The 26,207-nt window shown below is 39.8% G+C and overlaps 1 protein-coding gene across 2 annotated transcripts in view; it reads right to left on the reverse strand.

Annotated features, from left to right (window-relative positions):
- LOC127632762 (voltage-gated potassium channel subunit beta-2-like) overlaps positions 1–26,207 on the reverse strand; it is a 208,154-nt gene that overhangs the window by 171,801 nt on the left and 10,146 nt on the right. Inside the window, exon 1 of one of the 2 annotated variants that reach the window (XM_052111519.1) lies at positions 25,775–25,904. The exons of the other annotated variant lie outside the window; for it this stretch is intronic. The gene's annotated coding sequence lies outside the window, so the exon portion shown is untranslated. Of the gene's footprint in view, positions 1–25,774; positions 25,905–26,207 lie in introns of those variants that run through there. 2 annotated transcript variants of the gene reach the window in all.

The following is a 26,207-nucleotide window of genomic DNA, read 5'->3' on the forward strand; positions in this document are numbered from 1 at the left end:
CAGGTTTGTATTTTTGAGAAAATAATGTTTATGCATGGTTTTTGAAAAAACGAAAATTTTAAGTCACTGAAATAAGGCCATATAACACATACTAAACATACTAAACATTTGACTTTTGAGAACTGGATCTTGTAGCCTAGAGTTTTGCTACAAAATGATGTGAAAATCATCCTGATCACTCATTCATACAAAACAATATAGTCATTTAACTTTTGTGTGACAATATTAGAGCTGAATGGTAAAATGCGAGGAGGCGTGAACGATCATGAATATTGATGAGATTCACACCTGAGGACACAAAGACCACTCCTCTGGGCCTATCAATGAGGAATGTGACAGAGAGAGAATTAATGTGAGGAGACTTAATGATCAAAATCAAGTTTTAAGTTAAAAGAAGTAATCTGACTATATATTTTCTTTACATAAAGACTTTACTTAATTTTAGACCTACACTACCATTAAAAGAAGTCTCTTCTGCTCACCAAAACTGCATTTATTTGATCCAAATTACATATGATAATATGCTGATTTTCTAATATGGGCATATTTAAAGTGCATTTTAACCTGAACAGATATTTGCAAGCACAAGCTTTGTTGATGATAACGAGTCAGCATAAACACATTAAAATATAATCTAACATTCATATTATTTTTATATCATATTACATATCATATTTATATCATACAGCATACAATGTAAATAACAACATTTACATGTAACTAAAACTTGCCTATTAGGACATGTCAATACTTTGAATGTTAAATGTCAAACTTTGAATCCTGTCTGGAAACAGTCCCACTAGTAAAATATGTACATGTTTATATAAAATAGCATGTCAGCTAATGAAAACTAAATGACTTACTCGTTTGAAATTGTATCCTCTGCTGGAACAAATCTCTCTTCAAAATACAAATGTCCACCTCTTCGTCTGAGAAAAATGTTAACTCTTCCTTAATAGCCAAGAGTTTGATCGCCTGTGTATCGTTACAAGCACGCAGAAAAGTTTAGTTGTGTTTGTTTACATCAAATCTCGCAGTTGGGGGCGTGTACTTTTCCCTTGATCGCCTCAGCACATTAGCGTATGAATGGCGCTCTGCTGGTGGGTGGGATCACATTACAGATAATGAGATGGACCGGTAAAAACTGTACATCGCTTTGTTTCAAACAGATTGCATTGCAGGAGAATATTTGTTTTAAATTTGAATTGTTTTATTTAAAAGTAGACATTTTAAGCTTTCTTTAGACATATGTTTCATGTTTGTGTGAGAAGAATTCGCGGAGTTTAAGTTAATTTTAGTGACGTGTTTCTGAAATATGATCGTGAACACAGAGACTGCTGAAAGCTTACCCTTTTTATTTTATTTAAAAAAAAAACACAAGGTTTTGATGTTAATATGAGTGTACACAAAAAAAGAAGACCCTCTATAGTTTATAATCATGTATTGATTGTATTTATATGACCATAAATGACATAGTATTTTAAGTCTATGTTACTGCTATGTGAAAAAAAAAACAGCAAAACGCGCCGGCGCGTTTGCCGACCCCAGAGGGTTAAGGCATAATAGGCACGCTCCAAACGTTAAGGCTGTTTCAAAAGCTAGGTACCTTTATTATTCTGCCTCCTAAGATACCTAATTTTGGCCAAATTCTAAGGTAGCATTATATGAATCCTTCCTCAGGAAGGCAATCACAGAATATACCGTGATGAGCTTGGTGGGAAAATAAATACAAAATGGCGGGTAAAGCAAGATAATTATAATACATTCAATACTGAAAAGTATTGATAAAATACAAAAAAGGACAATTGTACTAAATGTGTGTGCTCTGTATATTTATGCTCATTAGACTAATCGCGTAATTTCAAATAGTGTTGTTCGAATTTTAAAAACTACTCAAATCTAGCAAATGCATTTTACTTCGTATATTTGCCTGCTGTTGGAAACACTCAATTATAATGTACTTTTTCTTTGAATCTCACAGTTAAAATTGAGTCAACTGGGTGGTGGTGCTGTGGATGGGTCATCGAGGTGTTGGTTGAGAGAAGGAGCTATGATGGCATTAATGGTGTGTACTTTCAAGCAAAGCCAAGGAATGTTAAGAATGCATCTCGTTCATGGGTTATTGTGAAAATCAGTATAGTCGAACTACCTTGAAAGAGCAAACTCGGAAGACATGAGGACAGTAAACGCATCTATGTGAGTTTTCAGATGTGCTGGGATATGTAGATTCAACAACCTCTTTACTATTTTCTTATTTTGGAGGTGGATGATGGCATCAATCAAGTCCACATGAATGTAAGAAAGCAAAAATAAAATAAATTGAGAAACAGCCCAAGTGTGGCAATCCTTGTAATCTTTTGATTCTTGTTCAATTAGACTCTATTGGTATACGGCTCATGTTAGAATCAACGGCCAATGATCTGATGATCTGCATTCATGATGGAAAGAAAATGTGAAGAGGTACAAGTTACATGGATGGCTAAAAGCCAATCATAAATCAGTAACACCGCTCTAATGTGATTTACTCATATTGACCAGATTTACAATATGTTCCCTTTACAAAAAGCTTCACTTTGATGCTGCGCTGCTAAGCACTACGGGGAACAACTCTAGCTGTGAACCGAGCTGAAATAGTGTGTGTAACACGTCAATGAACATTGACTGGAATTTATAGCCTCAGTTGATGTAATCATTAGATGCACCTGTGGCCAGGCTATAAATGGATATGTCACCAGGTGTCGTCAGAAACTCTTTTTTCAGAGCGATTCTGTTTCTGTGTGTTTCACAAACCCTGTCAAAACTTTCTTTCCTCTGTTAGGAGTTAGAATCAGTTAGGCAGTGTGCAGTGAACGTTGTTCTCTTTGTTCTCTTTTTTTTCTTCTCTCTTCTGTTTAGAAAATATTATATATATATATATATATATATATATATATATATATATATATATATATATATATATTTATTTATTTATTTATTTATTTTATTTTTATTTTTTCTAGAGAAAAGAAAGAAAAAAAGAGAGAATGACTGAAAGCCACAAAGGGTGCGTGTTCCCCTCTTCTTGCTATATAGCTGAAGAGGACACACATCAGTTTTTGCTCTGTTTGTTTGGGGGTAAGAGCACGCTGCTCTCGCGTTGCAGCAGGGTGGGTGCGAGCACTGCGATTTGCTTTAACAGGCAGAGTGCTTCGTGCTCGCCTCGCTTCCTTCCGGGAGTCAGCACTCACGAAAAAGAAAAAAAAATAAAGATTGTTCATGGGGCTCTTGCATGGATTTGGCTGAGGAGCAAGAGACGGGTTGATCCCTTTATAATAATAATAATAATAATAATAATAATAATACATTTAATTTTAGGCACCTTTCAAACCACCCAAGGTCACCTTACAACAAAAAATTGAAATAAAAAATAATATTAGCTATTAAAAGAACGAAAATTATAATAAAATAAATAAAAAAAAAGAAAACATCCAAGAGGCTAATGCTGATGGAGGAAAAGTGGAGGTTCTTAAAGTTTATAGGCTGACTTGAAAAGATGAGTTTTGAGAGTGGTTTTGAACTGCGAAATGGAGTCTATGGCACGGATATGATGGGGAAGAGAATTCCAGAGTTTTGGTGCCGCATGGGAGAAGGCCCTTGCTCCCACTGTGGACAGTCTGATGTCTGGGGTTACCAATAATCCATCCGACAGACATTATTGATGTGGTTGGAAAATGAAAGGGTACTGTCCAAAATAACTCCAAGGCTCTTTACCTGTTTTGAAACTGGTATGACATCCTCCCCGATGGAAACTAATGAGAGGTTGGATTTTAAGAGTGTGGTTGGAGTGCCAATGAGCAATAGCTCAGTTTTTTTTATTATTAAGTTGTAGATAATTTGTAGCCATCCATACCTGGATATCATGGATACAGGTATTGAGGGTGTTTAGAGAAAGTGTGGCAGTGGGCTTAGTAGATACATAAAGCTGTGTGTCATCTGCATATGAGTGAAAGTGAATGCCATGATGTCTGAAAATATTTCCTAATGGAAGATAGATGATGAACAAAAGTGGCCCCAATACTGACCCCTGTGGAACTCCATGTTGGAGTACTGAGCTCTCTGACTGATGATCTTCAATTTTGACACAATATGTCCGGGCTGTCAGGTAGTGCACAAACCACTTAAGGGCAGTACCACAAACTCCTATACTTTCAAGCCGCTCAAGCAACAGTTGGTGGGATATTGTGTCGAAGGCGGCACTGCGGTCTAGGAGAATAAGAATGGATAGTAGGCCAGAATCAGCTGCACGGAGAAGATCATTAGTGATCTTGACAAGGGCTGTCTTGGTACTGTGACGTGAACGAAACCCAGATTGAAATTGTTCCAGAAGATTATTCTCATGAAGGTAAGTCTGGAGTTGGATTGCAACCGCTCTCTCGAGTATTTTGGAGATGAAGGGCAGGTTTGATATAGGATGATAATTATTAAGATTATTACAGTCCAGTCCTGGTTTTTTCAATGTGGGTCTAACTAACGCAGCTTTTAGTGATGCAGGGACTATGCCAGTTGACAAAGATGATTTGATAATGGAGGTTATCAGTGGTGCTAAGGCAGGTAAACAGGTATTCACAAGGGAGGTGGGGATGGGGTCCAGGTGGCATGTCGAAGAATTATATATATATATATATATATTTTATTTATTTTTTATTTTTATTTAAAATAAAAAATAAATAACTTTGAGGGGAGAGAGGTCACTTAAGAAGCCCTCTCTCCCCTCAAAGCCTTGTAGGACAACCTCCACTTTAGTGGGAAGGGCTTATCAAGCAGCAGGTCAGCCTGGTGCTGCTCTGCACATCATGCTGTTTTACAGGCGTACCAGAATGACCTCCCGGACGACCGGAGTGTGGGTTCTGCGCTTGACGAGCAAGCCTCAGACCCGCCTCAGTCCTGTCTGAACGGAGGCTCAAAAGCAAAGCGTGGCGAGTCGTGCTCCTCCTCCCAGGGATTGGGGACAGTCTCGCCTCCCTCGCCAGCCCCCGAAGCAAGACCTCAGGGCTATCATTTCTAGTAAGAGAAAACCCTGACGGCCTTGCGCCTAGATTAGGGGGTAGCTCCCCTCGGGACGGGGTGCTTGCTTCACTTCACCCCTCCCGGTACCCCCTCGTAGCCCCTCCATTCCCGCCACCTCTTGGTGTTTCGGGTTGCAGAGGCTTCCATCAAAATTGGGTAAATAATATGCAAAACTGCATATTATTCAGGACGCGGAACACCCGACAACCCCTCAACAGGAAGTGTTCAAATATAATACCCATCTCAGAGATCCTGCCAGCGTGGAAACTTCTGCCGGATATATTCTTTTCTGTGGGTCTTATAAGGGCGTCAGGATTTAATTCACTCGCCGCTTTTCCATGTTTCAACGGCGTGTTCTCACTACCGTAAAACAAAACAAAAAACTCAATCTCCTGGTTAAAGCGGCCATGGTATGTGTTCCCCTTCCAGAGAGAGAGTTAGGTTATTACACTAAATACTTCCCGTTTCCCATGGAGGGTGAGGGGTGGCGTCTGGCTTAGATCTTAAAGCTTGAACTACCCGTGGGTGTTCAAGTCCAAGATGATGCCTGTCAAGACGGTCGTGTCTCAAGCCCTACAACTCGTTTGGCTGGTCACCATCGATCTTATGACGCACTTCAATACTTCATTTAGAAGTTCTGCCACAACATGGAAAGTTCCTGAGGTTCACTTCCGGGGGCGAAGTCTTCCAGGGTCAGGTTCTTTCACTCAGCCTAGCCCTTTTTACCCACACATTCACAATGCATGATGTAGCGCTGGCTCCTTGCGACTCCAGGGCATCTGCATTCTGAATTATGTAGACAACTGGCTGATCCTAGCGCAGTTCCAGGAACTGGCAGTTCAGCACAGGGACATCGTCTTAGCTCATCTGTTTCTCTGGGTTTGAGGCTCAACGCCAAGAAAAGCGTCCTCTCTCCCACTCAGAACACTGTCTATCGGGGCATCGTATGGAGTTCAATCACAATGCGGGCACAACTGTCTCCCGCTAGTATTGAGTCCATTCAGATCACCCTGAGCAAAGTCAGGCTAGGTCAAGGTTGCACTGTTATCAGTATCAACGATTTCCAGGTCTCAGGGCGACCGCGTCCACGGTGATCCCTCTGGACCTTCTGCTCATGAGACCATTTTTGTTGTGGCCAAAAGCCAGGGGATTTCTTCCAAGGGCCAAAACCTCTAGGCTAAATAGGGTTACGCGCCTCAGGCTTTGTTCCCTTTCTATGTGGTTCAGAGCCCGGTTTTCTGCCTTGGGTCCCACTCTAGGTGCGTCTTGTTGTCGCAGGCTGCTAACGACAGATGCCTCCCTGATGGGCGGGGTAGCGGCCTTAAGTGGTCGTCCAGCTTAAGGGGATAGGAGGGTCGTCAGCTCGGTTGTCACAGTCACTGTCTCGGGTTGATGGCTGTATTTCTGGCCCTGAAATACCTCCTCCTGAGGCTACCATGTCTTGGTGCGGGTGGACAATACAGCGGTAGCCTCTTACATAAATCATCAAGGAGACCCACGTTCTTGTCAGCTGTATTTCTGACACGTTGGGTTCTCCTTAGGGCCCAGGGCAAGCTCCTGTCATTCAGGTCAGTTATATCCCTGGATGCCCGTATATGGGAGCAGATTTATGGTAGTAGTTGCCCAGAGTTCACCAGCAAGGGTTTTTGCCTCTTACTGATAGCACCACGCTGGCCGAACAGGGCTTGGTTCTCGGAGCTAATCTCTTCCCTCGACGGCTCGCCTTGGGCGATTCCGAACAGGAAGGATCTTCTATCTCAGGCACAGGGCAATATTTCATCCCTGCCCCAAATTGTGGAATCTTTCATGTTTGGCCCCTAAGGGTACCAACTGAGGGACACAGGGTTCTCTCCTGAGGTTATCGAGACCTTTTTAAATGCCGGGCTTTTTCCACTTGGAACAAGTTTGGGTGAGATCTTAGGGCAGAAGAGGACCTCTTCGCCTCTATGAATAGCACAATGTCTCCTCTACTTCTCCCTGAAATCACCCAGCCCCCTTGGGTCTGGACGTTAAGACACATACATGATTGAATGCGTTTCTTTCCCCGGTTTCTCTGCTCCCGGGAGTATTGGCAATGTTCACCAGCAAGGGTCTTGCCTCCTATTAACGGCGCTGCGCTGGCCGAACAGGATATGTTTCTCAGAGTTAATTCCTCTCCTCGACGGCTCGCCTTGGGCGATTCCGAACAGGGAGGACCTTCTCATCCTTGGCCCGAATTGTGAAACCTTTCATGTCTGGCCCCTAAGGGTACCGAATAAGGTTCACAGGGTTTTCTCTTGAGGTTATCGAGACCTTTTCAAGTGCTAGGGCTCCCTCCACTTGGAACTGATCTGGGTAGATTTTACAGGGCAGAAGAGGACCTCTTCGCCTCTGTTGATAGCGCAATGTCTCCTCTACTTCTCCCCGAGTCGCCCAGCAACCCCATGGAGGGGCTGATCGTAGTAACGCATTCATAGCACAAATGCACCTGCATGCGTTTCCATCTACTAAAGTTCTTATTACAGAACCAGCTAACTGCCAGTTTGCTTCAGTTCTGGATTTTCTGTAGAAAGAACTGTCAGCAGGCACTTGCCTCGCCACTGCCAAGTTCTATGTGGCCACTGCGGTTTGCCACGGCTTGGTGGGCGGGGTGCCCTCAAAGAGGCATCCTCATTATTACCCGGGCCTACGGTAGCGATCAAGCTTCGCCAGTAGGTTTTAGGGCACACTCTACCAGAGGGCTCTCCTCCTCTAAAACATTGGCTAGAGGTCTCCCTCTGCAGCAAGTTTGTGATGCGGCAGGTTGTCCTCTCCGCACACATTCATTGGAGTTTTCTAGTTTGGATGTTCTGCACTCCGGGCTCTTATGCCCTTGAGTCGACATCTCAGCTCATGCCTGAACAAGTTTGTGATGCGGCAGGCTGGTCCTCTCCGCACACATTCATCAAAATTGAATGGTTTAGATGTTTATGCTACTCCGGGCTCTTATGCCCTTGAGTCGACATCTCAAGCTCATGTCTGAGACCTCTCGCGTTTTTGTGAGTACTCTGCACAACCGTAGGGGTCCGGACAGCCCCAAGTGCGGCGGCGTGGGTATTGCGTTCCCCGTAGCGCTTAGCAGTGCAGCATCAAAGTGAAGCTTTTTGTAAAGGGAACGTCTCGGGTTACATGTGTAACCCTTGTTCCCTGAAAAAAGCGGAATGAGATGCTGCGCTGCTTTGCCGCACTGGGACGTCCCAGGACTGCTCTTCAAAAAGAAGTATCTGACGACACCTGGTGACGTATCCATTTATAGCCTGGCCACAGGTGCATCTAATGATTACATCAACTGAGGCTATAAATTCCTGTCAATGTTCATTGACGTGTTACACACACTATTTCAGCTCGGTTCACAGCTAGAGTTGTTCCCCGTAGTGCTTAGCAGCGCAGCATCTCGTTCCGCTTTTTTCAGGGAACAAGGGTTACACATGTAACCCGAGACGTTTCTCATTCAGCAATGCATTGCTGCGGCAGTGAGGTTGGGGAAGCCCTCTCTGCTCTCACTCTTGCTCTCATTGCCATCTCACCAAAAACATAGATGCACACTGTGCCAGCTTCACTCCCCTGCATTTGGCACATTTGACTGCAGAGCTCTGCTAAACCCACTGGTTGAGTAAAGAACCAAGCAGTGCAAACAACATTGCTACTAAGGTATTGTATATGGCTAAATCTAGGCTACACCTTCACGCTCTGCTTAGATTCCTTCTTCACCAAGATGACCGCCTTCTTGTGTTGGTTCTCAGAAATGGTTGAAACAGGCCTGCATGATGTGCTGTGTCAGGCTGATTGTCCACTAGAGCGTGCAGCGTTCTGAAATGTCACCCATCAACAATGTGCTTTGAATAGCTACATGAAGGGTACAGGGAGATGCAGATATGCTGGGATCCGTGCAACAAAAGGAAGGAGAGGATAAGATTCTGCATAGATGTGCATTTGAGGAGGTGGAGTTCAAATTAAAATAACTTCTTACTCTGTGACAGGCTTTGCATTGTACTGTAAAGAATAGCCCAGAGATCAATATCTCTCAGTCTGGAAAGGAGAGAGGCATGGGAACTCAGGTCAGCAAAGGACAGACAGGCAGCAGTTGAAGGAGATGATGACACACCTTAGGAGGCCTGATGTAAAATAAATCATTTCGATGGATTTGCCAAGATTACAGAAAGATTAAGGTGTATGGTTGAAAGAAACACTCAATTTCATAGTATATACCATTCTTTTGCTAATATATATATATATATATATATATATATATATATACATACATACATACACACACACACACAGCATATATATATTTAATCACATTCCCAGTGGGTCAGAAGTTTAAATACACTTTGTTAGTATTTGGTAGCATTGCCTTTAAATTGATCAACTTGGGTCAAACTCACTTCTGCGAGTGCTGTAAAGACAAAATATACTTATATTCAAGGTATATTCTCTAAAAGCAAGTCTAAATATCTTATATGCTGCTTCTCAGGTGAATGCATCTCTTTTTTTTTTTTTTTTTTTTTTAAAGGATTTTTAGATATTTTAAAATATTTTTATTTTTAATATTATATTCAACATTCTCAGATTTTTTTCTTCTTCTGCAGTATAGCTGCTAAAACAATGTACGTTGTTTTTAATGAGTTTTAGACATTTATATTGGACATCGAGCCAAAACAAAAACAAATCATAAACGTATTTTGTTGCAGTGTATAATGGGGCAAAGACTTCCATCTCTCACCTTTCTGTTCTTCAATCCATCCTTATTGCGTAACTCACAAAAACAAACTCTCTCTTATTAATAAAGCTGCTTATTGCCAATGTTCTTCACGATAAGAAATGCACAGCGACATATATTATGATTCAAAATGTCACGAGCCATCACGTTATAATCTAGCATGTGCGGGCTCGAGGGACGAGCATCCCGTGACAGAGTGTGCATCAGCCGGGTGCAGTTTCAATCTCTCCCCCTTAGATCGGGACATTCGCACAACTCATAGAAGAGGCCCTGATCGCACAGAGAAATGCCAGTTTTGGATCTGCTTCTTTATTATCTGAACTTTAATAAAGCTATAACACATTAAATATAACTGCATTTAAGATGTAACATCGGGGTGTTTCCTTTAAAGAGATCCGACTCCACTTATTCCACAACGAGAATGCTTCTGTTAGGGCTGCACCTAACGATTAGTTTTTATCGATTAATCAAACGATTATTATTTTTTCTTTCGATTAGTCAATTAATCTAATGACTAATTTGCTGATTTTTCTAAAGATTTTTTTCTCATTATTTCTTGGTTAATATAACAATTAATTAACCCAAAATAAATATAAAAAACTTGTCTCATTAATATTTCAATATTTTAATCAATTATCTTCTCTTAAACACAAACAAATGTACAAGAAACAAAGTGTGCACTGCAGGGCATTATTCTGCAACAAAAATAGCCCCGTCTTAACTGGTAATCTGCATTTTAGAGTCAACATTAATTTGATTTTGGAGAGATTAAAAAATAATTTTACAGTAAAATTAGTGCAATTTGAGTAACACTTAAATGTTTTTCTAACTATAACTTAAACTTAATAACTAAAACTTGTGCATTCTTAATCAACTCTCAGTAAAAGAAACATTTGTAACAAAACAATTCACAAGGTAGGAACCTAATAATGAAAATTAGGGGTAACGATTGTGAAATTTGGCTTACAATGAATTACCAAACAAATATTTGTGATTATGACTATGATTACCGTTTTAGGACTATGATGATTAATTGTCTGTTTTAGGTGTTTCACGAATATGATGATTAATTACCATACAGACTCACTATGTGTGCATCATGCACACAACAAAGTCATTTATACAAATTTAGCTTGGGTCATATAATAAAATAAGGGTATATGATTTACTTTTCAGGCTTCAAAAACATATGAATGACAGTCAAATAAAATTATAAAATAATTAAATGTCTAAATAATAATATATCTCCCTTATTTGTCCGATTTAATTTTGATCCATTGGACATTCAATGTTTTGTTTTCTTTTGCTTCTTTTGTAACCCAGCCAACCCGTATAGCTAATATATTATATTATATTATGCAATAGTAAAATATTTCTGCCTTAAATTCTTCACTTTCACACATTATTTTACATCTCATGAACGAAGACTTTTTTTTGTTTCTTGCATTTGATCATCTCCACATAGAGCATCTCCTCTGTCTCACTGCGTGTTAACACTGCTTGAATAAACCCACAATGACCGCAGATATTTGACATTACATGGCCGTAAAGTGAAACTGGAGCACATTGCGTTCACAAAACAAATCCGTTTATACCTTGTTTATATATTTTTGCGGGAGTTTTGCGCACGCATCTGTAGACGGCATGCTCATCAGAGCGCTTGGGAAGTGGTTTAACTTAACACACTCAAGAAAGCTGCTCTTGTGACGTCTGTGGTGCGGTTCCCTGAGATGTTTGAAGTTCAAGTGAATGAGACACAAGTGCTTTAGAAAATATTCAGAAGTAAGCAGAAAATATAAAACGGTCAAATAACAAAATTAGAATACGCATGGCCGTCTTGACAAGCGATCCGGGATGCTTTCGCTTCAAGTGTTTGTTCATGGTGGTTGTACGGCTGTGATAAGCCATTTCCAATTTGCATATCTTACACAGCACCACATCGTTGGGTCTCCGGCTAAGATACTCCCATGCTTTAGATCACCATGGGCAAGTTTTTTTTTAGCTGCAGTTTGTTCTTTGGGGAATCCATGCTTAAACTGGGCACTGCCATTTTAATTATTCCATTGCGACGCACTGATGCATGTTATGAAAATCGAAGTATTTCTGTAATCGATGACGTCGATTACGTCGATGAATCGTCCCAGCCCTAGTTTCTGTAATTACTCATTTGGTATTTTTGTATAATTTCCTTGTACTTTGCGATCTACACAAGCTGAAGCTGTTTGGAAAGTTTAGAGTGCATCTGGACTGTGATCTGTGTAATTCATCTTCTCCTTGAACTGACAGTGCTTGAACTGCAGTGCTGCTCTCATGCACCATCATTAGAGTTTAATGTGATTGTGCAGATTGTTCCAACAAAATATTTGTCTTTGTAATCTTCCACAAAAATGGAATAACTTAACTTTCCTTTTCAGCTGATGACAGTGCTCTTACTTTTCAACCGCTCTCCTCCAACCACCTGTCATATAGTTCAAGTATCCTTATTTACCCTTCATAAACTATTGTTCACAAGAAGTGAAATCACATTTAAAAGTGAAACAAGGCATCAAAACATGAAACATTTTCTACTGTCCATTATACAAAACCTTTAGCTTTTAATACTGGCCTAACAATAGATACATGTTAAATATGGCAGAGGTACCAACGCTATATTGTGCATCCCTAGAGCAAAGCTTTAAAAAGTCTGTAGTACTCGAAATAGAGTGCAATACAATGTAATTCCTAACTGCGGTCAGAAAGAAGTCACCTGTACCCATAGGGAAAGGACAGTGTGTCAGTGCATGTGTGTGTGTGTGTGAGAACACATCACTCCTTATGTGCATCTGTGAATCACATACACCTGAACACACCTCCAGCTATGTCACAACAAAACTGTCTGTCCAAACAATTAGCTCGTCAAACCACCAGGATGATCTACAACACTGATGCAGATAGACTAACCAGACTCTTGTAGTGTGCGCACTGAAACATCTGCAGTCTTCCATACATCCTCTACACCAGTGATTCCCAACCCTGTTCCTGGAAGCCTCCCAAAACATTTAGTATTTCTCTCTTTTCTGACACACCCAATTCAGGTCTTGGATTCTCCACTAATGAGCTGACTAATTGAATCAGGTGTTTGAGATTAGAGAGATATCCAAAATGTTTACTGTTGGGGGGCCTCCAGAAAAATGGGTTGGGAACCACTGCTCTAGGCAATAACGCACTTATAAACAGAAAAACCATGGAGTGGAGCAGTAACCTTCAACTCAGGCATGTGTGGTGGAGAGTCACTGCATCAGAGCCGTTTGCTATTAAAGCCTGTTTGTGCAATTACACATCAGTATCTCTCAAATGCGGGTCTGCTAAATAATTCAGTCGGGATAGGTCCTGTCTTGTTTGTTTTGCTTCTGTGTTCTTTGGTTTTTGTTGGTAGATAACTGATTGAATCTTCCCTCCAGGATGCTAAAATACCATTCTGACAAATGCTGCTGCTAACTGAGGGGGAAAATGCTGCAAGGATGGTCCAGAATTACTAATGAAACATGGCGCAAATGCAGCAAGCCGCACTGAGGGCAGTAAGTAGACTGAAGGGGGAAAAAAAACGCCCCCAGAAATGGGCTGCCTCCAGCAGCTGCCCTGCACACTTACTGAGGAAGAGATTGACTTCAGTTGAAAGGAGATTACAGGAAAAAGCTGACTAGGCACAGCCATTCAAACAGTGATGTAGGAAAAAAGAAGTGAGCTTTAACCTCAACTCCAGAGAGATTAACAAATGTATGTCACTGAGACAGCACCTATGAACAGATACTGTAGAAAACTAAACTTGATGAGTATATATTAGAGAGATGCACCGATCGACCAGCCAGGGACCGGAATTAGCCGATTTTCCGCATGCTCGGCCGGTGAACCACCACAATAACTTTCGGATCAACAAACCTAATTAGATATTTAAAACACCATCACCCAGCTGAAAATGCCCATTTTAAAAAAGAGGCTAAAAAGTGAAAGCGGCTAAAGCTAGCCAGAGCTCAGAGCCAGTCACAAGTCAGCAGCCTCTCCTATCATCCCTTGGAATGAGCAGCGAAAATACCAAAGCAATTACGAGGAAAATTATGGAATTCATGGCACTGGATGACCAGCTGTTCTCCATTGTTGAAGACAGAGGGTTCAGAAATCTGATACATTTCCTTGATACAGAGTAGGTGGTTATTTTCCGACGTCGCGTTGCCCGAGTTGTTTAATCTCGTGACATGACACACACGCAGCCTGTTATCTGTCAACATTTGGGTACACAAATCCGGGAGAGGGGAAGTGGGGTGCTGGATGGCAGAGGCAGGCTAAATACTATAGAAATTGTGCCGTTGTGATTTAATGTGCTGAGAAACGTAATTTTTCCCACCGTGTCCGATATTAAAATCAGTGCGACACATTGCAAAAGGCGTGGGCATTGTTGATATGGCTTCGGGATATGAAATTAAATTCTTCCATCCAGCTGTTGTTAAATGTACATGTATCTTTTGTTTTTTTTCCACCGGAGAACCAGCTGAGTCTTCCTCACCCATCTACCAGCGATGCTTGATTTAACATCCCGCGTCTACTGCCTGCGCAGATATCAACAGCGCAACTGGGTTGTAGGTTGACAGGTTGAGGTCATAAACCTAAATAATTATTTTGTTAGATGAGTAATAAAGAGGAAAAGGTCCATTTATAAAAATAGTGGAAAATGACATTTGTTATATAAAGCAACTCATTTGCAGTTAATTGTTATTTCTACCTCTTTCCAGTCACAGAGCACTTTATTTTGAGAGTTGTTTAAGTGAGAGAAGATCCTGTAACTTAGTGCAGTTTGGGGGAAATTGTAATGTTGAATAATTTATTTTATTATGAAAATAAATTGTTGCATTGAAGAAAGGTAGATTTTGTTTGTATATGCGGTCAATAATAGTTCTTAGAAAGAAAATTGGTATCGGCAGGTCACAAATGCAAAAAATCGGAAATCGGCCAAGAAAATTGCAATCGGTGCATCTCTAGTATATATGTCACAATATATATTTTAATACCCCAAGCATTGCAATACATTGAAATACATACTTTATATGACTGTACTAAGACATTCACCAGCAAACTTGCTTTTCCTTTTAACACGGCAATCAAAGTGAATATGTTGTCAAGTGAATGACAAAAGAAAAAGCTGCCTTTCTCTCCAGCTTAAAAAGCATTGCATTCACTAATAAAAAATAAAAAAAAATGCCAAAGCTTTTAAAAAGCATTATTATAATTAAAATATTGATACTTTGTGTAAGTGTATTGATTCAATGCTGTCAGAGTAGTATAATAAAATATCATTACTGATTTCTCATCCTCTGCTGATTCTGTGCAACCATGATGTCAACCATATGAAATGACCAAATGATACAGGCCTTAAAATTGGTAAAAACTATCATCTAATTTGCCTATACCATTACGAAGATAATTTCTGGAGAGCTGAAACCTGACTCATCTCTCTCTCCTGATACAACCATAATATAGTTGGCCGTTTCTTCAACTTCAGGCACTTTTAGAACAGTGGATTTCTAGAAAATAAAGTGTTCTTAAAACATTTTTCACACTCTCACTACTTTCATTTGTCTACTAACAATGTTCAACAGTGTATGTTCCTGCATCAAACTGTTAAGTTTTAAAATGTTAAATTCACACCACAGTCTCATTTCCAGCACGTCTCAAATTCTGCATTGAGTTTAACCTCCTGCGACCACCCGTCCTCCTGCACGGACATTGCGTTTTGTCTTCGCTACAGACATGATCGTTTACAAAGTTGGTCCATGCAGTATTTAATATGTGGGACAGGAAATTCAAAGTGCGGGATCAATGCAAGAGGGTAAAGGATGACCCCAAGAAGGTGACATGCAAACTCTGCAGGCAAACGTTCGCCTATCATTCATCAACCTCAAAACATGCCGTATCATTTGAAACATGCAAGTAGCCTAATGTTAGCCACTTTGCATGGCCGCTCGCTCTAACGTAAAAAAAAAACCCAAATAAATATGCACTATTAGGCTTATCCAATTGTTCGTGGGGAAGCTAAATTAGTACCTTGCTTACTGCATGTTAACTTAATGTGCATATCTCTCTATAAATAAAAAAAAATGTTCAGACAGTCTCTTGCTGGTTTTTACGACACATTCAGAATCATTACCGCTTTTCTCGGTGTCGCTGTGGCTCGCTTCATGCGTGCGCTTGTAAAATGTATATTTTAAAGGCTCATTATTACAGTTTAGTATTTCTCTGTAAAGTAGAACAGTGTTAGCAATATTACTGCTAACATTCTTTCTCAGCCCTGAAACTCAAACCATTTTCTGATACTAGTGTTTTTCCTTGATGCCTAAACACAGCCAATCACCAGCACTTTTAGATTTGGGCACATCTAGCATGCTACATGCTGACGAGATTAATTCCTTAGATATCAAAATTTGGTACCGAACGACAAGACATTTTCCGATACTCGACTGCATAGAGGCAATTCGGTCGGTGTCTGAAATGTATCGAACTCGATACCCAGCCCTAACTATGTATCATTGTTTATGAAATATAAATATAAAGTGCATATCAATGAAAATTATTGAATTTCAGTCTCCCTTATGTTTATTTAATGAAAAACAAATTATTAGATTTTTATTTAATGTCTTTAAAATATTTAATCTACTTGGCCACAATGGCTGTTTGGATGAAATTGTTCCCTCTGATAAAAACATAAAACCACATCCATTTTAGAGCAAATACATAATTATATATATATATATTTATTATTTATTCAATATCGTCAATAGGCTGAAACAATAATGAGGTATAATTTTTTTATAGGCATATCTAGGGTTGGCAACTTTGTCACTATGAAATAAGGGAGAAAAGGTGGCCAGCCGAAGCAGTGCAGGTATGGTTTTGTGTGGATATACAGTGTATTGTTTTAAGCCATTTGTCATAATGATAGCCAATCTCTTTATTAATTATTAATACATAACTCTCATGCCTTGACAACATACGGTAGGTTTAATAATAGTTTGTTAATTTACAGCAGGTACCTTTAACACGGTCCTTTAATAGAACTCGGGCTGCAACTAACTATTATTTTGATAACTGAATAATCTTACAATTATTAGAACGATTATGTGACTATCCGGCGACTATTGCAACGGTTAATCATTAGCTCTTAACCGATTATTCAGCTTGTGCCCCGACTTAAAGTTATATTAAAACGTGCTTACTAACAATAAAGAGGACAAAATCATCTTTTCAAAATACCTCTAAAAAATACTTTCTATAACTGAATTCAGTAAAGAAATTCACTGCAAAACGTCCTATTGTTATCAAGTGTTTTTGACTTGCACTTAACTCCAGGGCTCTGTAAGTCGCTTTGGATAAAAGCGTCTGCTAAATGCATAAATGTAAATGTTATAATTCTGGGAGTGCAGTAAAGACAAAATACACTGATATGCTGCTTCTCAGGTGAATGCATCTTTTTTAAATGGATTTTAAAATGGAAATATTTTAAAATATTAGTATTTTTAATATTATTGTCATGATTCACTGTTGTCTGCGATGTGTTTTGCCACTGTCATCTGTTCCCCTTGGACTACACTTCCCATAATTCCCTGCCTTCATCACTGCCAGCTGTCTTCTATTGTCCTCACCTGTGTTTCATTTACTCATTAGTCTTTTTGTATATATGCCCTGTTGGTTGCTTGTTCTTTGTCAGTTGTTGTACCTGAATGTGTTTTGGCCTACCGTGTTTTGCCCATGCCCATGCCCATGCCCATGCCCATGCCCATCACGGATGTTTTTGCCTGTTTATGTTTTTGTTTCCCATCGTGGATGTTTTATTTGTTCCTGTGTTTACCCATTATTTTGTACTTGCTTGTTTCTGTTCATTAAACTAATTTTGCCGCACCTAGATCCAGCTCCTGAACTTCCTTCCTATTCGTTACAATTATATTCAACATTCTCAGATAACAATTTTTTCTTCTGCAGTATAGCTGCTAAAGTATTGTTTTAAATGAGATTAGATATTTTTATTGGTAAACAAGCCAAAACAAATCATAAACGTATTTTGTTGCAGTGTATAATGGGGTGAAGACTTCCATCTCACCTTTGTTCATTTCAATCTATATCTCACAAAAAAAAAAACTCTCTCTTATTAATAAAGCTGCGTATTGCCAATTTTCTTCACGATAAGAAATGCACAGTGACATATATTATGATTCAATAAGTCATGAGCCATCACGTTATAATCTAGCTGCATTAAGTGAGTGAGCTCGAGGGACGAGCATCACCGTGACCGAGCGTGCATCAGCCGGATGCAGTTTCAATCTCTCCCCCCTTAGATCGGGACATTCACGCAACTCATAAAAGAGGCGCTCACAGAGAAATGCCAGTTTCTGAGTTTGTAGTTAATTACATGATCTGCTTCTGTACTATCTGAACTTTAATAAAGCTATAACACATTAAATATAACTGCATTTAAGATGTAACATTGGGTTGTTTCCTTTAAAGAGATCCGACTCCACTTATTCCACAACGAGTGTGCTTCTTTTACTTGTTATTTTTCTATAATTCCCTTGTACTTTGTGATCTACACAAGCTGAAGTTGTTTGGAAAGTTTAGAGGGCATCTGGACTGTGATCTGTGTAATTCTTCCTCTCCTCAGTCAGGTGCAAACTGCAGTGCTGCTCTCACGCATCATCATTAGAATTTAATGTGATCTCGTGTTACTTTAAATGACATCAAACGACTATTCAACAATAACATTTTAGTTGACAATTTTTTATTGTCGATGTTGATGATAACGTTGACTAATCGTTTCAGCCCTAAATTGAACCATTACCTTTACTATTTGTCTAAAACAAAACACTTGTGACTCCTACACTATAGGTTAGACAAGTTATTCCCTTCACGTTAATCTTACATGTGACAAACTAAAAATAACATGTTGTAGTTTTGCAGAGGTATCAAATTGCAGAGACTCAGAATGTGCACCCTCTGTGTACACAAACAGTGGTGGGGAATAAATGTGTCACATTCTTATTAACTCAAACTATAAGTTGAAAACAAAACTTGACAAAATAAAACATTTAAATGCAAAAGAGGAAAAGAGGGTCATGCCTCTGCTCACCAAGTCTACTTTATCCATGGATATTTTTGGCTGCTTTTTTTCCGACTGAAACAGTCTTTTGTCCTTTTGTGCAGCCACAGAAAAGTCCTTGCATGACAAGTCACAATTCACAGATATTTCAAGTTCATTTTTGATCAGCTCTCTGCTGCATCGGTTTCTTGAGTGTGACCATTTAATGGTCATCAGAGAGAAAATCCTCTCTACAAAAGGCATTTGAGCATGGCACACGGAGGACAAATGAGACAATCCTGAGCATGTTCTTCAAGTTGGCTTTCCTTATGTTTTGGAAAACTGCAACCCACTTCTTGCTGGTGGATTTTGTGGTATCCTGTATGGCTTTCAAAACTCTTCATATAGTTGGCATTTTGAGGGCAACCACCACCTGCCCAAGGTCAGTGAAGGAGAGCTCTTCATGTAGGCGATTGGTTTTGATGAGAAATCAAACCATTTGTCAATGTATGGAATGACAGAGTCATAAAACTTCAGAAAGTCCTTTTGCTGCTTTGATCTCTGTGCTGACACTTGTTTGTCCATCAGCTGCTTGGTCTGGTCTCAAAAAAAGCTGTTTTCTTTCCACTGAAGCATCTTCATTTAGAATTTTCCCACCTCCTCGTAAACATCTGTGATGCAGAGCTTTATTTCCTCCAGCTTTCTAACGAGTGTGTCAAAAACTCACCACATGTTATGGAAAAAGCACAGATAAATCTCAGCAGCTGCAGTTTTTTTCTTCATCCTCAAAAATCCTCCTCAGTGCCACAGGACAGGTCTCCCCAAGGGACCTGAAGTATGAGGTGAGAGCTGGCCAGCTCTGCAGGAGACGATCAACAGCTGGATGAAGAGAGACAGCCATTGCGAGCAAAAATTATGCAGAATTTCACGCCACTCAATGTCAGCAAATTCAAAAAATGCACGCAGTTCCTCTCTTTTGGAAGAAGATACTGAGAAGTGGCTGAAGATCTTTAAAACCAGTGACTGCAGGTGTTATGAGCTATGTGAGCTGGGCAGTTAGCTTTCAAAATGTGACTGTAGGCACTACTCAATAACTGGTAAACGGAGTGGTGTTTTCCAAAGTTTACATTGGCATTATTTGCCGCATAGGCTGTGATGTATTTTATATCCAGTTCATACTTTTTCAGGCAGTTCATCAGAACTTGATGAATTCCATTTGCAGTTTCATCACTATCTTCATAAAAGTCAAGTAACTTGCACTGCACTCCATCAGACACAGGAAAAATATCTCCCGCACACTGGAAACATTTTTCCATTGCCCTTGTTTGAGGCATCGGTGGCAACTAGGTAAAACACAGGCTCACCTTCAGTCAGAGATAGATCATTCAGGATATCCCACACAGTCTTTGGTCCTTAAACATTCATTGTGATATTGCTTGCACCTTTAGCTTGTGTGGCCTTCTTGTGCATTTCTGTGGAAGTATGTTGTGTCAAATCATTCTCACCTCCATGGCCAACTGAAAATTCCCTGCATCATAAAGTAAAGAAGGCTTTAGTTGAGTCACCGCTGATGGGCTTAGCCCACGTCTTTTTTACTTCCCATTGTTTATTGTAGCTGCTGTCTTTTTTGCAGGTTTATCCATATTTGCAGTTTAATCTGTATTTCCACATGCCAAATCAACTGAACAGCATCACACATTACCCTAATTTCTTTTCTTTTTTTTTGTGGAAGAATTGGCGCATTTATTTAACGTATACTGATGTGCGTGAAAGGAGGCTGTGATTGGATGACAGGTGTCGGTGATCAATCTCAAGTATCATGGCCAGCACTGCTGTTTAGCGTAGCAGTCAATGAACGGGACAAGGGAAGTCACGTATTGGACAAATCAATTAGGCCCAATATAAGGGATGTCCCGGCAAATTTGGGACAGTTGGCAACACTAGACATATCGCCCAGTCCTACCCCCTACCCTAAACATCAATACAAAATGATATTATAATTTGAGTGCATGTTTACAACCTTTACACGCCACCCCAACAAGTGACAGTTGTGTTGGTCTCCTCCCGCCAGAAGGACCAACATATATATACAGGCCTAAAATCCATAAACACATGAACAAAAACACACAGGCCATCTGTCTAATTACATACATGTTCACACATGTGACTCAGGAGATGCCAGATCTGTGCTGCTTTCAACGCATTTGTCTGCAGGGCATCCGTCTCCTGACTGCTCTTTAAAAAGAAGCCAATCTTCACACTTAATCAACATCTTGCAATATGTTATAGGAAAACCAAGCAATGCTCAAGCATTACAAAGTGTATATGGAAAAAGCCCATAAGATTCAGAAACGGGGAGGAAATAAAACTGCCAGAATTCATAGATTGATAAACACAAGAATGTCAAATAAGCAGTCCACTATGTTTACCCCAACTAAGGCCAATTAATTATGGCCACATCCAGACAACAGAAACTCCCACCTAAGTAATAAAAACAGAGATCACAATCCAATCTGAATCAGTGCATGAAAGACAGACGTCCTTTGTTAATAATTGTAACTTAAATATTGTTTAGAAAACGACCCCGGTCCGTATAGAGCTATTGAGCGAGTGTCAGCTATATTTGTACTTGGCTTAAACTCAAATGTAAAGCTCTGAGTAGTATGTGTGTGCATATCCCCAACTACATACTATACTGAAATGTTTTCAGGCATTAAAAAAAAAAAAGTGTGCACCCACATCTGAAAGAGTTGCCACATTTTGCTCACATGGCTGATAAATAACGGCAGTGTGAATCAATTTGTTTGCTCTACGATTCACACAAAAACAATCTATCAAAAGTGGATCATGAATGTGCAAGAGTATCACAATTATATGCTGTATCAAAACCATCAACATCACTGATCCAAGAATCTCTCACCTATGGGACAAGGTGCCTGTATACGTCATGCATACGCTTACACAGCCATACACACAAACGCTGGAACACAAATTGAGGCTGATCTCATTTGTAAGTTCGGTCACACAGCAACGCTGCGATTGGTTAGAGACTGACTGCATAGCAGAGAAGCAGTTTTACTCCGCAACAGCCATCCTACCATGTGTCTCTGCACTTCTCCCCTCTGAATACTTGTTTCTCAGTCCTTTGAGTGTGTGTTTCTTCTCTCTCTACCTCCGGCTCACCCTGTAGTAGAGATGTTGGACAAAATTGTTTCAGCGATGCACTGTGATTCACTTAAACGATTCTGAATCGATTCTCAAAAGAATCAGAATCGATTCGGAGTTCAGTTTAGATCGCGGCAGAGCAGTGGTGCGCGCCAAAGACAGATGTAGAAACAAGTATGTGTAGTGTATGTAGTGCATACACTAAAGTCAAGTGCACAAACAAGACTGTTTGCAGACGAGCTGTATCAAACACATGACCATTTGTGCCTGAATGAAACTACGATCCCGAAATTCTTTTACAAACCCACGCACATAGCAACAGGAGAGTTTATTCGTGATAAGAAGCGACAAACAACACGAGAGACGATCTCGCACCAATAATTGCACTGATTTGCACACAACGGGGGAAACACAGAAGAAAATAATGACGAGGCAGCAGATCGGGAGATGTTGCTATTGTTTTCATTGAAATATTTTTTTCAAAAATATATTTTGAAGAAACTGAAAAAAGATAAATATTGAAGAACAAGATGCATCGTGATGTGTCCGTTATACGCAGACTGCTTAATCTGCAAATAGAGAGTGGCAGAACTGCAACTCTGTACATATTGTAAATAGGTCATTCTTAGAATTCAGTGACATTCTGGCTTTGAAACCTTTGAAAAATAAAACAAGCATCTTCATGTATCATTACAGGGACATGTTAAAGATTGTATTAGTCACACTGGTCAAGCTAAATTAAAAAAGAAATTCAGACGTCCTTCAAGTTAAATGGCCAGTGTCAGGGTGAAAAATAACAGGGTGGACCATTCAGAGGATAAATTAGCCACTACATGGACTGTGATTGATAACTAGCAAACATATTTGTAAAATAATATTTATTCTGATAACTTAAAAACTGTATATAGAAATTTAAAAATTATGTTAATTTCCCATATATCTTCCCATAACAGGGTGGACATGCTATGTTAGACCAAACATGACTATCGCCACAAAATATAGGAAAACATAAATAAAACAAAATGAGTTACAATCTTCAAATAACCAAAAATAAATTTTGCAGAATCCACCTCTAGTGTGTGATGTCATTTCAAAACATACATCTTCAATTAAATGACATAGTATGATTTAAAAGGGACACACAAAAAAAAAAAAACTTTACTATCAGTGTTGAAATTACAAATTTATCACAAATGAATACTTGTTAGTGAGATAATGTAATACTTAACTCTTGAAATGTAAGGGGGAAAAAAAATTAACTCCAATAATTTAGATGGGTTAGATGTTTGGCGTGCAGTTTTGGGGACATGAGGAAATGGCACAGTCCAATAGAAAAGGATTTCAATTACGTAAATTTTAAGCCAACAGAAGTGTGTAACATTATAAAACTCTTTATTCTTACTAACAAGCCTGTAAAAATTGCAATCGAGTAAACAATATAAATACCAAAAACTCTTGCACTGGGGACTTGATGTCACCGAATTGTAGGAATGGCACATTTATACATGCACTCCTGCACGAGGCGCTGCTATACATTGAAAAGTGGTGCAGACAGATGCAAAAACGCATTCAGTGCCAAGCAGTCCATGTTAAAACAGCTGATATCTCACACAACTCACATGAAAGGTGTTTGTGTTTCAGGTCAATTTCTCTCGATTTGTGAAACATTCTCAGCAGTTTGGGTGTGTGATGCCAAAAAAAAAAAAAAAAAAGGGACAAATGGCATCGCGTATGGATTTTATACAGAACGCAATTTATTCAGTAATTACGGAACAATTCCTTATTTTATGGGACGATTGGAATATTTTGTCTATTAATTTTACTTGATACAGCTGCTTCAGCTTGAGGGTGACTCTACTCACTTCCATGAATTCTCTCAGTCAATGACGGGGGTGACAGTGGTTGTCAGGTGCGGGGAATGGTAGAATTCAAGTGATATTGCACCAATTACAACAAAGAATCAGCAGTTTCACGAAACAGCATCCAACACAGTTAAATGGAAACTAACATGACAGTAGATTATGGACTTCTAAAGCAGCAAAACAAGTGGGCATATGCAAATATTGATCCTTAGAAGTTTATATGCAAACAGCCCTGAGAAAAATGTAAGCATACGGCACATACGTGTGTATGGCCCGACTGAACCACTGCTCATGGGGCATCATTTCAGTAAGGATGCTGCCACAGAAGACAGCTACTTATGTACGCAGAAGACAGCAAGGCAGCTCACCAAGTTTTGGAACAGACCTAATATTTCATTGGCTGTGGTCATTGTGGGTCTCTCTCTCTCTCTCTCATCTGGACAGTGCGCACACCTGATGACAAGATGTCTAGATATTAAGCTATTTTAAATCTTTCGTAGCATCTGCAACTAGCATCGGCATGTCGCAGGAGTGCCGACAATACAAGACCATTTGTTGTGAGATCATAGACTTCTAGTCACAGACCAGTCGCTGACTCAAAACATCAAAAGGAGACGAGCTTGAGTCGTGAAGTGTACAATAGGTTTAAGCACCGTTACACTACTGTGAGCTCAGCAGGAAACAGTGATGTTCTCAGGTAAACAAACTTCTAATCAGTGGTTGACCGATATAATCGTAGAGACCGATAAATCGGACAATTTTTGGCATTTATAAATTATTGGCAGATCATTTCTCGTTTGGACCATAAGTTTCTTAAGCTGCGATTGCGTGAAGAATCACCTAGTTGCACGTGAAGGAGTCGTCTTAAGGTGCGTACACTGCCAGCGACAGCGACTCCATACCATTCATTTTCAATGAGAGCACAGCGACTTCCGGCGACGCGAGCTGTCGCGACCGTTGGCGACTAGATGTGGGCGTGTCCAGCGACGCGACAAAGTTGAGACAAGTTCAACTTTATTCAAATGAAGAGCGACTAACGGAAGCGACAGCCAATAGGAGAGAAGATGGGAGAGCTCACGTGATCCTTCTCTCTCTCTTAGCTCGTGCAGTAACGGAAAGATGGATGAAAGGCTAATTCTTGCTGTTAGAAATGTTCCAGTGCTCTATGATATGTCTCTTCCCACGTACAAGGGCATTTTTAAGAAAAATACTGCGTGGAAAGGTGTATCTGAGATCGCAGGGATTTTATGGACCCAGACAGACCGGCATTTGCATTTTCGCCGCAGATAAACAGCCGCTCTGGCAAACAGCACGCCTTGTTTCTCATTCATCTTTGATATAAAGCATTTTATGTACTGATTCCATTTATATTTAGTCTTTTCCCTCCAAAATGTTTGTTTTTAGTGGCAAGAAAAGAGATTCGCTTTCAACAGCAATGGAATGACATCCGTGAATGTCATTTATAAACGTTACTAGGCAACCAGTAGTGGGAACACCCACTAGCGACTTCACCACCAGCCACTGGCGACCTGCAGCGACAAAGTCGCTGGCAGTGTGTACGCACCTTTAGACATGTAAATGACCAATTACAGTTTTAGTTTTTATGTGCCATCGTGTTGCTGCAAAACAGACTGACTTGCAACAACATCTCCTTTAAACTGTCCTGCATATCAGAGGCGCAGCAGACATGCAGGAGCTCATGTTTAAAGTGCTTGAGTGTTTCATTCTCTCTTTCTCTCCTCAACAGTTCCCTGTAACTTGTAACTGTCTTGTCTAATGATATAAAGGCACATATCAATAAATGTTTGGAAATATCATATACCTTCTGTGGATATTTCATTTAAACTTTATTTATTAACTCACAAAACTTGCATAAGTCCAGCGTTTTCTTCCTGTGGAGAGCTCACATATCTTCCTCTGAAGCACAGTCTATCAGCCTTGATCAAAACTCTGTTCCACGGACTCGCAAATGTTCCAAGGCGGTCAGTCCGTGACACTCCAAGCAAGCAAGCGATCTGGGCCGAGTAAACAGAAAGTGGTCAGGAGATTGCAGCTTCAAAAGTAAAAGCAAATGTCATTCTCACTGTGTACTGTATGTACAATTAGTTTGATTCTGTCTTTTGTGAGAAAATGTGATTGCTGTCATCATTAATTTTGTACAATGTTAGAATTTTATTGTTGATATATATGTGTGTATTTATGTGCATATTTGTTTTGATCTACCTGCCCAGGGACTGCAGATGGAAATTAGCTAGTAGCTAAATCTGATGCAAAGCATCACTTCTCTTGTGAGATT

Source organism: Xyrauchen texanus, chromosome 39 (assembly GCF_025860055.1).
Source record: "Xyrauchen texanus isolate HMW12.3.18 chromosome 39, RBS_HiC_50CHRs, whole genome shotgun sequence".
Classification (NCBI taxonomy): Eukaryota; Metazoa; Chordata; class Actinopteri; order Cypriniformes; family Catostomidae; genus Xyrauchen; species Xyrauchen texanus.